The sequence below is a fragment of the Protopterus annectens genome, chromosome 4.part0 (genome assembly GCF_019279795.1).
Source record: "Protopterus annectens isolate FY-2018-M chromosome 4.part0, PAN1.0, whole genome shotgun sequence".
In the NCBI taxonomy this organism is placed as follows: Eukaryota; Metazoa; Chordata; order Ceratodontiformes; family Protopteridae; genus Protopterus; species Protopterus annectens.
Window position 1 is genome coordinate 1,149,535,223 of NC_056733.1, and position 14,611 is coordinate 1,149,549,833.

At 39.1% G+C, this 14,611-nt stretch overlaps 1 protein-coding gene across 1 annotated transcript in view; it reads left to right on the forward strand.

Annotated features, from left to right (window-relative positions):
- Positions 1-14,611, forward strand: part of BNIP1 (BCL2 interacting protein 1) — a 413,601-nt gene that overhangs the window by 6,285 nt on the left and 392,705 nt on the right. The window lies entirely within an intron of this gene.

Genomic DNA, 14,611 nt, shown 5'->3' on the forward strand with positions numbered 1-14,611 from the left:
TTGTATTATTCTTATGGGCATGATTAATAGAAGAAACAGTAGGATTAGTAATATGTTTTTTTAAAACCATTTTGAGAGGGGGGATGAGGTTTATTGTAATGTAGTTAACATATTGCAAGGTGTGGGGGATTTGATATTTCGGATATGAACATTGTATTAATTGAGCTATGTAAATGTGTGATTTACAAGCCTATATTGTAATTGTACAGCAGTCAGTAATGCGGGTATTGCTGTTTTGATTAAGCCTTGTATATGATGGTCTAGTTTAATGTGTGCTTGGTGAACTCCTGTGTTATAGTATGGTATTGTAGTTATAACTTGAAATGGGTAGGACAGATGTTAATAATACTTGAATCAGGCTGACATGATTGACAGACCTTGATGCTTTGCCAGAGATGGCCTGTATCTGTCGTCCCTGGGCTTCCGGGTACCGGCTAAGGCTCTTGCTACCCTGTAGTGCCTTTTTATCTGGTGTTCCAAAGTCCAAATTACCACAGTAACAGCTATAAATAAATGCAATGTGAGGATCATGCTGCTCAGCGCTAGAAGTCTAAATCTCAAGATGCACTCCCTCGAAGCACTCCTCAAAATGGAGAACATCGACATTTGTGCTGTAACGGAGACCTGGTTTAAAGCGGCAGAAAGCACTCCTGCGCTACCAAGCTATAACTCATTCCACACCTTTCTGCCCTGGAACATGGACCATAGCTCCAAAGGTGGTGGTGTCTCCATATTCATAAAGGCTATGCACACCTCCAGACTAGTAGCCCAGCATAACGCATCTGAGATACTTCAGGTACAACTAACAATGGGTAAGATGGTGATCTAGGTCATAGCCTGCTATAGGTCCCTAACCATGTCCCTAGACTCTCACTCCGTGTTCCTAAGCACCCAGGAATCTCTCAAGGTCCAACTCAACACTGTCATACTAGGAGACTTCAACTACCCCTCCGTCAACTGGGAAAACTACACAAACACAAATACACTGGCCCAACACTTCCTGGAATTCATCAGTTCCAATGCCCTAGACCGGCTCATTCTGACCCCCACTAGAGGAAACAACATCCTTGACCTGATTACTACTAACATGGGTGACCGTTGCTCTACACCAGTAGTCAGTCCCTCCCTGGTCAGATCCGACCATAAACTAATCACCATGGAAATCCACATCCCCTGCAAAGGGAACAACCTTGAAAAACTTATCCAAAGCTGACTTTGGGCTCCTAAGAACAGAGGTAACTAACTTCACGGCACCCATGCCAATGGAAAATAGCTGCATGACTGCCAAAGCATACACTCATGCACTGTATGAACATGTGCATAAATGCATGGAACTAGTCATACCCAATAGAACCAAGCCACTCTTCTCCAAAAAAAGGAAGCCAATCTGTTGGTCCCCTGCCATTAATAAACTCTACAACAGAAGGAAGAAACTGTTGCAGAAAAAGGTGAATTCCCAAGACTGGAAAAACTCCCTTATTAGCTTCAACAAAAAGTTGAGATCTCTCATCAAATCCTCTAAAGCCAGCTATGAAGGCAGAATTGCAGCAGACACTAAAAACAATCACAAAGTCTTCTATATTTATATTAAGAACCTCCACGGCAATACCTAGATTTGCTCTGAGTTACTGCATAATGGTACCTTCTGTACTGAGCCAACAGATATTGCCAACATACTGGCTGACAGATTCATTGCCAACTTTACCCCCCCCCCCCAAAGAACCAATCACAATACTGGAAGAATGCCAGGCACCCAGCATTACTGCAGCACAGGTTAAAACTGCATGGTCCAAGGCCAAGAATACAGCTTCCATGGGACCCGATAATATCCCTGGTTGTGTTCTACATGAACTACAAAGCGAACTCGCACCACATCTGTGTGCCCTGTTCAGTCACAGCCTCAACATTATCCCTACTGAATGGCGCGCTGCTACAGTCATCCCTCTCCATAAAGGGGAGCAACTACAGACCCTGAGAATTATCGCCCCATTAGCCTGATGAATTTGATATGTAAAGCTATGCAGTGCATCGTCATGGACCTGATTAACAAAGATATAGGAAATATCCAAACTCTAGACCCCACGCAGTTTGGCTTTGTGAAAGGGAGGTCATGCCTACTCAACCTGATTGACTTCTTTGAGTCAGTCACCAGGGATGTGGATGAAAGTAAGGCAGTGCATACAGCCTACCTCGATCTGGCCAAGGCCTTTGATACCATTCCTCACTTGGGAATTATTGATAAACTCATCAAACTAGGCATCAACCCCTATATCACTAGGTGGGTTGCAAATTGGCTCCAAGAACACACAGTGTGAAAGGTGTAGACTCCAAGTCAGACTGCTGACCAGTCACGAGCGGAGTCCTACAGGGATCGGTCTTGGGTTCTCTCCTGTTTGGCATCTACTTCTCAGAAGTCCAGGCCAACACAAAGGGACCAGATTTGCAGACGACTGCAAGCTGGGAGCCATTATTAACTCCCCCAAGTGATGCAGAGATCCTACAGAAAGGCCTCACTCAATGACTGGTGTCGAAACCATGGCCTTAAGCTTAATGCCAAAAAATGTATTGTCATACCCTTTGGTAAAAACTCAGTTCCCACTAATTACCACATCAATGGGAGCCCACTGAACACTGAAGTGGTTATAAGAGATCTGGGGACGCAGGTTAACAGCAACCTCTCCTTCGACCACCACATTGCCACTGTGGTCAGAAAATCCTTCTATGTGGCACATCTCATTACCAAGGGTTTTGCATCCAGGAAGAAAGAGGTCATCGTCTCTCTCTAATCTTCCCTCATTAGACCAATCATTGAGTATAGTGCCCCATTTGCCGTGTACCTCACTGGACACCTGCAACAGCTAAGCATTAAACACATGTCCTCCACAGAAAGACTCTAGCTGTTCTCTGTCTCATATTGCCTACTTCGAGGCGATCTTTGCCTGACTTACAAAGTCATGTCTGACCCAGCTCTGTTAGAAATGCTACATCTAAAGGAATCCCAATCCCTCCGCACCACACGCTCCAGAGACCTCAGCCTCATTGCCACAATCAACAGAACATGCTGGAGGGACGGGCTCCTCACCCAGAGACTGCCCATGCTCTGGAATAGACTTCCCATACATGTCAAGCAGAGCACTTCGCTGTCCCTCTTCAAGAGAAATCTTGATGAGTGGATGGGTAATAGAAAGTTCACCCCGGGGATCACTCCAGTGGCTTTACTTGATAGACGCACTGGGAACTAACATCAGGCGGCATGATGCCAGGGCACATCTGTGGGCTAGGCTTGTAAAGGCTCCAGGGCCATAAGCTAGTACACACCTATAAAGCTATGAAGCTATACATGTAGGAGGTCCTGGGTTGGTGGTGGTGGAGGGGATGGGAGTGAAAGAAGGAGTTAATTGGTCCACCATTGAGGAGCTGTGTGTGCATGAGTGAGAGCTGTGGAACAACAGTTAGTACCTGACCATGAAAGCAAGTAAAACAGTCATTTATTTATTTATTTATTTATTTATTTATTTTTAATTTAGAAAGAAAAAAACTCAAATAAGCACTGTGACTCTCCTTCTCTCTCTGTCTCTATACAGTGGATATAAAAAGTTTACACACCCCTGAAGTGAGATCACAATAAATCATTTCAAAACTTTTCCCACCTTTAATGTAACCCATGACCTGTACAATTCAATTGAAAAACAAATCTGTTAGGGGAAAAATATAAAAATTAAAAAACGTACAGTAAGCTGGTTGCATAAGTGTGCACACCCTTAAACAAACTAATACTTTGTTGAAGCACTTTTTGATTTAATTACAACATTCAGTCTTCTTGGGTAGGAGTCTCTCAGCATGGCACATCTTGACTTGGCAATATTTGCCCACTCTGCCTTGCAAAAGCACACCGAATCTGTCAGATTGCAAGGGCATCTCTTGTGCTCAGTGACCCCTCTGATTTTCTATTGGATTTAGGTCTGGGCTCTGGCTGGGCCATTCCAAAACTTTAATTTTCTTCTGGTGAAGCGATTCTTTTTTTGATTTGGATGTATGCTTGGGGTCATTGTCGTGTCGAAAGGTGAAATTTCTCTTCATCTTCAGCTTTCTATCAGAAGCCTGAAGGTTTTGGGCCAAAAGTGACTGGTATTTGGAACTGTTCATAATTCCCTCCACCTTGACTAAAGCCCCAGTTCTAGCTGAAGAAAAGCAACTCCAAAGCATGATACTCCCACCACCATGCTTCACTGTGAGGATGGTGTTTTTTTGGTGATGCGAAGTGTTGTTTTTGCACCAAACGTACCTTTTGGAATTGTGGTTAAAAAGTTCAACCTTAGTCGCATCGGACCATAACACATTTTCCCACATGCTTTTGGGAGACTTGATGTATTGTTTTGCAAATTTTAGCCGGCCCTGGATGTTTTTTCTGTGTAAAACAAGGCTTCCGTCTTGCAACCCTACCCCATAGCCCAGACATATGGAGAATACGGGAGATTGTTGTCACATGTAGTACACAACCAGTACTTGCCAGAAATTCCTGCAGCTCCTTCAGTGTTGCTGTAGATCTCTTGGCAGCTTCCCTGATCAGTTTTCGTCTTGTCTTTTCATCAGTTTTGGAGGGATGTCCAGGTCTTTACAACCTCACTGTTGTCCCATATTTTCTCCACTTTTTGATGACTGTCTTCACTGTGTTCCATGGTATATCCAATGCTGTGGACATTTTTTTGTACCTTTCTCCTGACTGATACTTTTCAACAGTTAGATCCCTTTAATACTTTGTAAGATCTCTGCGAATCATGGCTTTTGCTGTAGCAGCCAACTGAGTAAATGTCAGGAAAATCCTACTAGGGCAACTGAACTTTTATTTGGGGTTAATCAGAGTCTCTTTAATTGATGGCAGGTGTGTAACCAAGAAGACTAAATGCTGTAATTAAATCAAAAGGTGCTTCAACAAAGTATTAATTTAATGGTGTGCACACTTATGCAACCAACTTATTGTACATTTTTTTATTTTTTATATTTTCCCCTAATAGATTTGTTTTTCAATTTAATTGTGCAGGTTATAGGTCACATTAAAGGTGGGAAAAGTTTTGAAATGATTTATTGTGGTCTCTCTTTCTTTTTTTATATCACAAAAACCTGGCATTTTAACAGGGGTGTGTACATTTTTTACATCCACTGTATATGTATATGTGTGTGTGTGTGTGTGTGTGTGTGTGTGTGTGTGTGTGTGTGTGTGTGTGTGTATATATATAATGTATGTGTGTGTGTGTGTGTGTGTGTGTGATTTTTAAGCCAAGGTGTGCTACAGTAGCAGTGTGGCCAAGATATTATTCCAACCATCTGAGATGGTAGGGTTTGATTAGAAATCTGTGTAAATGACAGGAAGATGGTGAAGTAGGTTTATTATTATGGTAGTCCAGATTAGTATTACCCAGTATGATTAGTAAGTGATGGTTAGCTAATTTAGAAAGGCATTATAGTTTAGGAGATACGAGTCCAGTAAAAGTGGGTGCAGCCTCTCATATTGCATGTGATAAGACTGGAAAAATTTCTGTATTGGCTTCAAGGAATATGAGCCCTAGAGGTGCAGACACAGCCTCTCTTTTTAAATATGTTACAAAACAGGCTAATAAGGTCTAGTGATGGTCTTGTAAAAGCAGGCATTTTCAAAGTGTAAACCACTCTATTAGATTGACATAATGAAGCTCAGGCAAAAAAGTTTTCTTAAATATAGTTTTATAGTTATAGTGGTAGCTCATAATGTGTTTGTCATGTTTTGTTTGTTATAATTTAAAAATGAAAATAGAACTTTCGAACTAAGAGTGAAGTTCTATAGGCTGCTGAGCTGGTAAACCCTCACAGGTCCTTCAGGAATATTCAGATACAGGAGTAACCTCTAAGGTTTGGGATTGACTCATTGTTTTTCCATCTCCGAGATTTTCCTCCATTCAGCTCCCATGGATCCTCCCGTCATTGTCTGTAACCGCCTTTAAATAAATGACCTGTTGAATGTAATGTATGTGAACAAAAACACTCGTCCATCTACCTGCTTAACTGAATAAACTCCTAGAAACTTCAACAGGGGATCTTTTTATTCCTCCCACAGATATCAGAGAGAGAGAGTTTTCTACATCTGCTAGCTAAGATGATTTCTATCTGGACTAATCCTTTATACTGTGTTTCTTCTCTACTGGCAGGTGACATCACGTTTTTTTTTTTGAGTTGCATGCACTACAAAGTATTATGAATGGATCTCTGATAGTAACAGATTATGTATTTTTGACATTGATGCCAAGATTCACCTCTTGAGCTTCGCTGTTGAGGTGAATTTCTTGGCATCAGTGTTTCAAACACATAATAAGCTGGCCATGATTGGAGACCCCATCATAATCCTCTATATTAAAAGAGAAAATAAGATGGCTGTTAAAAATGCTAATGAAAGTGCTGCAGAAAAAGAGTAAGGGAGGTACTGAATTGTTTACCTGAAGACATAAAAGGGTTTAGTAAAGGAAAAGAGTATTAAAATGTTTTGTTGTGAGATCTAATAGTTAAAACTTTTTGTTGTGAGAGCTAATGGTATTGTTTATGGAAAAAAGGTAGGCAAGTAGCATGCGACATAAGCTTAGGCGCATGCTTGCCCTGAAGGTTTGTAGGACATACTAAAGGAAAACTTGACACAATACCTCACTCGGGCATTGTTGACAAACTCAAGAAGTTAGGTGCAAACCTGTATGTCACCCAGTGGATAGCCAGCTGACTCACAGACAGGACCCAGGAAAGAATTGGCAAGTCCACCTCTACAAAGAGGCCAGTCACAAGTTTCCTCAGGGATCAGTCCTTGGACTGCTCCTTTTTGGCATTTACTTATCAGAAGTCAAGGTCAATGTTGGTGGTCTCTGGTTGGCTAGATTTGCAGATTATTGCAAATTAGGTGCTGTCATTGAATCTCATACTGACACAAATGTTCTCCAGGAGGGGCTGACACAGGCAAACGACTGGTGTCAGAGTTATGGACTAAAATTAAATGCCAAGAAATGCATAATAGTATCCTTTGGGAAGTCATCCTTCCCCGGTAACTATCACATTGGCAACACACCCCTTAGAGTTGACCTAGTAGTCAGGGACTTAGGGACACACACAGATAGTAATCTAGCCTTTGATCATCATGTGTCTACAGTGGTGAGGAAATTGTTCTCTATTACACAACTTATAAACAAAGGTGTGGCATCTAAGTCCAAGGAAGTCATTGTTCCAGTGTATTCAGCATTCATCAGACCTATCACTGAGTACAATGCCCCCTTTGGTATGTACCTAACCAGGCATATCCAACAACTGGAACACCCACAGAGGTTCCTTACTAAAAGAATACAGGGCATAAGTAGTATGTCCTATGCAGACAGCCTCAAGGCCCTATCCCTGTATTCTGTCTCCTACAGGCTTTTGAGGAGAGATCTATGCCTGGCATGCAGGGCATTGTCAGACCCCACTTTGATGGACCTGCATATCCAGAAATCAAACTGTACCAGAATTACCCATTCTAAAGACTAAAACTTTGCCTGTGATATAGGACCTGCTGGAGAGATAGGTATGTATCCCAGAGAGTACCCAGTCTATGGAACAGGCTCCCCATCCATGTGAAGCAGAGTTCCTCTCTAATCCAATCCAAGTGCAACTTGGATAATTGGTTGGGAAACTGGAAATTCATCCCTGGTTTGGCACCTATGTCTCTGATGCAAACAGGTAACCTGTAAATGGTTCATCTCCCAGGCACATGCTTACACTTATCAAGGGTATCAGAACTTGTCAGAGATTTGGGATGCATGGCTAGGCTTAAAAAGGCCCTTGTGTTCGTTAGCCTAGTAACACTTATGAACCTATAACTATAAATATTAGTCCAACTGCCCTGAAAGATCATTTTAAGCCTAGACAATAAACTGATGTCAGAATCAAATGCTGTACCTTATGTTTAAGAGATGAAGACCTTAACCATTATGTCAAACCCACCTACAGTCATACTATTTGTAAGGATTGAGACTAGGTAGGCAATGCTAGCGTTTGCCATTTTAAGGTACTTGTTTGGGGATTGGGAGGGTAACCTAAGGGGGTTGGGAGGGTGGCCTGATGGTTAAGGTGTTTGCCTAACAAACACAAGGTGTGGGGTTTGAGTCTCACAAGGGATAATTGGCTAGGCTAAAAATGGCTCGCAAGGGCAGTTAGCTTAGTACTAATCTATGAACCTGTGTAAGGTCATCAGCTGAAGTAGCACATGGTTTGAGTAGTTTTATATAAGATGTGGATACAGGTTTGAAGGTGAAAGTGGATGTGGTGATACATGACTGCTGAGCAAGGTTAGGATTAGATATTGGAGAATCCTTTGCTGGAGATGCTATAACTGTTTATGAAGTAAGAGTTGAATTGTATTGTGGTTTTGAATGATGAGTTATTGGGAGAGGGTTAGACTTGAATTTATGGCCAGGATGTAAGATTTCATTAATGGCTGTTTAGCATTTTTTAGGGTTGTGTTTACTGTTCTGAAAGTTATTCGAGTATAATTTTTTGCTTTTTTGTATACTCGCGAAGCATTCTGAAGTTTTCAAGATAATGTGGTGTTCTATATTTTTGCCATTCTTTCCATGCTTTTTATCTATCCTGTATTGGCATTCTACTCTTTTTGGATAGCCGAATTGCATTATTTGTTTTTTAGTCCCTTCCTTCTAGGAGGTGCAAGACTATTCAGGACATTCAGGAAAGCTGTATTGAATTCAATTACAGCATCATCTAAGGGGAGGATTTTTAGGAAGTTGCAGTTAGATGATAGGTTAAATGTGGAAATGTTGCATGCTTTATAAGCATGCTGTTTTGAGTGGCTATGAGAGCTGTCTGGTTGTATAGATTGGAAATTGATCACTGGGACATTGACATTTTACCTGAGGTGGTGTATTTGCTAGGATCCAGTCTAATAGAGAATTTGATGACTTGCTATAATGTGTGGGACCATTAATTAGTTGTGTGAAACCAAATAGGTATCCAATCAATAGACTTTCACATCGCCTGGTATTATTTTTTTTCTTGTGAAATTGTTATGGATAGGCCATGTAGGATGTCTTCCAGTATAGCTTTATTGTCACCAAGATGGATGTAGAGAACAGAAATACATATTTGTTTATAATTGTTTATTTTGAGGAAAGCAATAGGAAGTGCTGCTGAACTGAATTTTGATGTTGGCATTGCATTAATATTTCCCAGTACCTACCACATTTCCCCTTACAGCAAACCTCCACCTTTCTTTTTTACATGATCATTACAGATGATATATTGATTAGTCAGCTGGATAATTGTTTTAGGTGTTTCCATTTTCTATACCTTTTAAGGTGCAGCTTTTGTGCAAGTGTTTTACTCCTAGAAGGCTGTATAGCCAAGGTGCTAGTGTGTGTATATTGAAACAATAAAACGTTTAACTTGGTGGATTTTCCCACCTTTGTGGTTCCTTACTTCATATTGCAATTCCTGTTTGTATTAGACTAACTTGCCTCTAATTTCTCTACAAACTGTCTAAAATTTCTCTAAGTATTAAATATCATATACCTTTTATCGATTCGAAACCAATGTTTTTATATTATGTCTAATTTGTTATAATTATTTAAATTGTAGATGGTTTTGTTTTAACATTAGAAATTGAAACTGCATACTTAAAATAATGTGTAAATCTGGGAATAGTACCAAAGGTTTTAAGAATTTGTAAGTACTCAAACAATGTGGTTGAAGGGACAGATTTACATAAAGCACTTGTAGATATTTTTAGTCAATGTGGGCTGGATATGCTGAGAGCAATGATTAAACATAATGAGCATGAAAGAACAGTTTTACTTGCAGAGATAGAGGAGATTAACCGCGTTGTTATTAATGACCTGATGTTTTCAGTAAAAGAAGAAAAGGAGAAATATTTCACTATTGGGCAGAGGATAGATGAACAGTGTAAAGGTATAGTTAACAGAAAGCTGAAAAAGTTGCGCAGAGACATTTTAGAATATAAAAATAGAACTCCCTACCCCAAGCCTAAAGGCAAAAGAAACAGTAGAAATTATGGCAATGTGAATAATGGGCAGTTTGGAGAGGTAGAACCTCCAAGAAATAACTGGGGGGATACCAGTTTTAGAGAAGAAGAAACTAACTGGACAGACCCTTTAGAGTCCCCCCTGAAGGTCTGAGAGACTGAAAAACAGACCCCCCCGAACTATGTGGAGAATCAGAGATGGGAGGGAGCACACGAAGTCAGGAGAGGGGGGAGAAGGGGAAGATACTAGAATAAACTACCCAAGTTTCAAATAACATTAAAACCAATAATAATCATAAATATTGGTTTAATCATTTTAATATTTTAACTGTACCACTATATGACTTACAAAAGAACATTTTAATTTACTTTCAAAGGGTTTAAAGTTTGTTCCACAAAGGAAAGGGGATTTAATAAAAGTATTGTCAGACTTTAAAATGTTAATTAATTTGGAAATTATTATGGCTTTTAACAATGGAAATGTTAACAATGGAAGTATTAAAAAGAAAAGTGTGTACAATCCATCTCTCCACCCCCAGCTAAAACATTTCAAGACTATAGTAGAGAATGAAATAAGAAAGGTATTTCCTAAGGGAAAATACAAGCCAAATGTAACACAAGGAGAAAGGGAAGTACTGGACAAAATTAGTAATAACAAAATCTGAGTGATGAGACCTGATAAAGGGGGAGGGGCAGTCATTATGGACACGATTTTATATGTAGGGAAAATGTATGAAATTTTAGGCGATACCAATAACTATAACAGGGTATCCAAAAATGAAATGCATATTTCTTATTAGAAAATTGATTTAGCTATTAACAACATGTTAATGGAAGGACTAATACATTTGGACAGTTACAATTTTATTCATAATGATAGACCAAAAGTCCCTTCCATTTTCGATATACTGAAAATACATAAAGAATAAGCAGACCTCACCCCCCCCCCCCCGAGCCCCATAGTAGCAGCGGAAGGTTCAAAAACTGCACCTATTGCTAAATTTTATTTATTATATCAAAAAAGTTATGGTTCAACAAAAACAATTATAAAAGATTCATGGGACTTTTTAAGAAGTATTAAACATGAAATGTACAATGAAAGTATTGTATTTGTCACTACAGGTATTGTTGACCTATTCACAAGTATACCCCATGACAAAGGGTTAGAATTCTTTGAAGAAAGGAGTAGCTATGGGGGCAGCATGTGCCCCCACATATCCAAATATGGTATTAGCAACCTGGGAAGAAAGATATATTAACCACTGTGAGTTTAAAAAACACTGGTTACCTTACAAAAAATACCTGGATGATATCTGTATTTTATGGATGACATCAGTAGATAAGCTTAAAGAATTTATAGTGTATATGGAAAAAAACAGACTTTTTAAGGTTTACATATAACACTACATATACTAAGGTAAACTACTTGGATGTCACTATAAAAAAGAAGCCATGGATTTAAATCAAGAATTTATAGGAAGGAAACATTTTTGAATTCCTATTAATTAATAAAGCCACACTTGCTGTCTTTTTAGTACCCTGGGATATTTTACATCCACCCAGGCTACTACCGATTTAGGCAGATGTGACCACATTTTATTGCATCATCCAAAGGGTGGTAACTGGGGGTGCAGCACTTTTCTCTGAAGCTCTACCACACCTTTTCTTTCCTTAAGTTTAAATTCATACAGTCTTCCTTGTGAGTTTTGACTCTAACCTTTTCAATTCCGTATTATTTCTTGGAATTGCCATCTTGCTCACTCTTCTGGGATATTGTACTTTACAAACCTGTTTTAAAGGTTGAGTCACGTTTTAAATTGTTGCTGCCAGCCTATTAACTGTAATGCATTTCACCCAATTTATTCTACCACTTATAGGTTCTTAGGTGTTTACTAGGCCAATGACCACAAGGGCCTTTTTAAGCCTAGCCATGCATCCCAAATCTCTGACAAGTTCTGATACCCTTGATAAGTGTAAGTATGGGCCTGGGAGATGAACCATTTACAGGTTACCTATTTGCATTCGAGACATAGGTGCCAAACTAAGGATGAATTTCCGGTTTCCCATCCAATTGTCCAAGTTGCACTTGAATTGGGTTAGGGAGGAACTCTGCTTCACATGGATGGGGAGCCTGTTCCATAGACTGGGTAGTCCCTGGGATACATACCTATCTCTCCAGCAGGTCCTGCTTATATTATAGGCTAGATTTAAGTGTTTAGAATGTGTACTTCTGGTGCTGTTCGTTTTGTGGATATGCAGGAAGCCCATCAGAATGGGGTCTGACAATGCCCTGTATGCCAGGCATAGATCTCCCCTCAAAATCCCAATAGATGACAGAAAACAAGTGCACATCCATTCCATCAAAAAAAAGTATAAAGGGGACAACATGTCAGGTGCAGCAGAATGACTTTTGAAGAAAAAGACTTCATACAGGAATGTAACTAACTACAGGACCTGTTTTTAGAAAGGGGGTATCCTGAAAGGCTAATACAGGAAGTGAGAACTGAAATTTTGGAAGGAAGAAATGATAAATTTAAACCTATATTGAGGGAAGACCCTATGATAACACAAGAGAAAGAACAAGCACATGTGCAAATGGAAAAAAAAATCATAGCAGAGCTTTTATTACAGAATATAATGGAAATGTGAGCAAGGTTAAACAAATTATAGAGAGGGAATGGGAGAGGTTTACAGCACTTACGGACATAAAAGAAATGGACAAAGCCCCCCCTACCTACAATATATAGGAAAGCATACAATTTAAAAGAAAGTTTGGAAGGAGCAAGCAAAAGATATAATACAAATCAGATAAAAAGGAAAGGAACCTTCAAGTGTGGGGACATATTCACAGTGCCCCTTTATATTGCACAAAGAAGCAGTCCATATAAAATGTAGGAATACATGTATAGAAGGTAGTAAATACTATAATTGTAACACCCTGTGAGTGATATATTTAGCAACTTGTGAAGTATGTGGTACATTTTATGGGTCTATATTATATGCTCAAAGAGACTTTTCTTCGAACATATAATCATCGACACCTAAAGAGCGTACGGTCTAAAGCATGAACGTACACAAATTTTTCCCTCAGGGGAAAAAATTCACGGGTGCGTACAAAAAAAAAATGCAAACTTCAAAACTGTAATCAAGTGGGGGGCTGTGCTCCCCCCCACACTCCTAACTAAATATACCAACTCTGAGATCGCTCTACGTTGGGGAAAAGGGCAATTCCCGATAACGGCCAACTGAATTTTTTCCCAAGGAAAACATTTGCAGATGTGGCCATTCACGCTTTACAGCGTTTGCTCTTTAGGTGTGGATAATTATATGTTCGAAGAAGTCTCTTTGGGTGTGTAATATAGACCTGCATTTTATATAGAGAAAACAGAGAGACAGCTCAGAACATTTTATATAGGGAAAACAGAGAGACAGCTCAGAAGAAGAAGAAGAATATATGAGTATTACTATGATATCTCAGTAAAAAATGAAAGAAATGCTCTATATAAACACACTCAATATGCTCTTAAAGCTAAATACCTGTTTTTTGTCCTCAAAGCTATTCAGAAAGATCGAAGAAGAAGGCAATGGGAAACAAGAATAGAATACAGTGAACTTTGGTGGCAAGTCACAATGGAAGCTAAGTTCCCAGGGCTAAATGAAAATATAAGTATTGCTCCAGTTTTGAAAATGAGAGCTGCAAAGTTATAAGGTGGAGAAATATTTTGAAATTAGCTTGTTCCTAAGTTCTAAAAGGAGAGGTTTTATGTTTACATTTACTTTTAAATTTAGTAATTTATGACATTGGTTAAGATGCAGTTCATCTTTTGCCCACCAGATGGAACTATTTTAGTTTGTTTCACTGCTCTCAGCAATAACAAGTAACTTGAAAATTAATATATATTTTTAAAACTTTTCAACAAACTAGTTTCAACTTTTATATTTGTGTATATATTTTTTAACATCATAAACAAATTGTTAGAATATAATACTGTTTCATGGCAACATGAATATAGAATGCGCATTATATAATTTTTTTTGAAGTGTTTTAAAAGTTGAAGCACTTTAATTAAAATCTGCATCCTGTTGGATATACACAAGTACCAGAGGTATATACAAATTCATATAGACTTGAAAATGTTATTAAGCATCTGATGAAGTTGGTTTAAATGAAAACGCAAATTTTCAGGGAGTGTTAATGTGTGTATTGTTTGTCTTGGAATAAAGTGGCCTGAAGAGGTGTTTTATTGACTGCTTCCAAGTTTCTGTGGGTTTTACTTCTATTGCCGATTGTACAAGTATTTACGGTACTTGCGTATTATCGCAACCAGATTTTCGTGGTTGCAAACTTCACCTCGTTCACTACTAACAACCGCATGAAAAACTGTAAGGTGGTGTTCCATGTCCTTACTGGTGGATAACAGCTCAGGCTTACCTTCAGGAACAGACAATATTCATAAAGCCTTCTTCCTCTTTTGCATGCATTACAGACGGACGCTTGATTTGTCATGGATAATGTGTGACTGAAGGTAAGCCCCTTAAAATGTTACATGGTGTGTTTTCTTTAACAGTACA